The sequence below is a fragment of the Otolemur garnettii genome, unplaced genomic scaffold (assembly GCF_000181295.1).
Source record: "Otolemur garnettii isolate 467f Iridium unplaced genomic scaffold, OtoGar3 scaffold00032, whole genome shotgun sequence".
In the NCBI taxonomy this organism is placed as follows: Eukaryota; Metazoa; Chordata; class Mammalia; order Primates; family Galagidae; genus Otolemur; species Otolemur garnettii.
The window spans coordinates 15,300,301-15,301,821 of NW_003852427.1; the positions used below are offsets into that span (position 1 = coordinate 15,300,301).

A 1,521-nucleotide genomic window follows, 5' to 3' on the forward strand; every position below is an offset into this window, starting at 1 on the left:
AAGAAACCTCTAAGAAAGACAGCCAACAGCAGGCCTTTCTCATTTGCTTTTTTCCTCTTTCCTACCTTTTCTTTCCAAATTCTAATTCCTACTTCCGTGGGGGGGAAAAAGCCAGTAAAATCCTTTAGCCTCTTCTGTGAAGCGGCTGGAGGGGGGGAAAAAAAGCAGAAAAAAAGCCTTTAGACAAGAGGGAAAGAGAAAAGATAGAACAAGGAGATAAGAACCTTTTGCAAACAAGTCATTAGCCTCTGGGGTGAGAAAAGCCTTCAGTAAGACAGCAAAGAGAAAAGGCTGGGAATAGGTTGCAAGAGTTTATTAGGGAAGAGAACTTCTAACTGCCTTATATTAGGCTGGAGGAGCAGGCAGTCAAAAAGCATGTGCATTCTATCACGGACGGGCTTACTCTGACTCTGTCTCCTCTCCTGCCTGCAGAACGCCAGCACGGCGTCTCTACTGAAGATTACCAAGCTCTGCTAAAGACTAAGATCTATCTGTTCTAAGAAGACTGCTTTATTCTAAGACTCTCTCTCTAGCTAAAGTAGATAGCCCTGAAGCACCTAAGAGAAACTGTTCCTGAGCAAAGTAGCTTAGTGGTCCGCATCCAGAACCTACCTGAGCTGGGCCTGTCTCGGGCCCTGACAAGTGGTGTTAGAAGCGGGATAGTGAATGCCACTGACAAATGGTGCTTTGCGAACTTGGACTGAAAAAGAAATAAGCTTTAGCAAGTAAGAAAAAAGAGAAATAGAAATACTTAGAGGGAAAAGAAACCTCTAAGAAAGACAGCCAACAGCAGGCCTTTTTCATTTGCTTTTTTCCTCTTTCCTACCTTTTCTTTCCAAATTCTAATTCCTACTTCTGTGGGGGGGGAAAAAGCCAGTAAAATCCTTTAGCCTCTTCTGTGAAGCGGCTGGAGGGGAAAAAAAGGCAGAAAAAAAGCCTTTAGACAAGAGGGAAAGAGAAAAGATAGAACAAGGAGATAAAAACCTTTTGCAAACAAGTCATTAGCCTCTGGGGTGAGAAAAGGCTGGGAATAGGTTGCAAGAGTTTATTAGGGAAGAAACTTCTAACTGCCTTATATTAGGCTGGAGGAGCAGGCAGTCAAAAAGCATGTGCATTCTATCACGGACGGGCTTACTCTGTCTCCTCTCCTACCTGCAGAACGCCAGCATAGCGTCTCTCTGCTGAAGACTAAGATCTGTTCTAAGAAGACTGCTTTATTCTAAGACTCTCTCTCTCTCTCTAGCTAAAGTAGATAGCCCTGAAGCAAGGTAGCTTAGTGGTCCGCGTCCAGAACCTACCTGAGCTGGGCCCGTCTTGGGCCCTGACAAGTGGTGTTAGAAGCGGGATAGTGAACGCCACTGACAAATGGTGCTTTGCGAACTTGGACTGAGAAAGAAATAAGCTTTAGCAAGTAAGAAAAAAGAAGAGAAATAGAAATACTTAGAGGGAAAAGAAACCTCTAAGAAAGACAGCCAACAGCAGGCCTTTCTCATTTGCTTTTTTCCTCTTTCCTACCTTTTC

The 1,521-nt window shown here is 44.0% G+C and overlaps 1 protein-coding gene across 1 annotated transcript in view; it reads right to left on the minus strand.

The window, feature by feature from the left end:
• PLOD2 (procollagen-lysine,2-oxoglutarate 5-dioxygenase 2) overlaps positions 1–1,521 on the minus strand; it is an 80,853-nt gene that overhangs the window by 28,745 nt on the left and 50,587 nt on the right. The window lies entirely within an intron of this gene.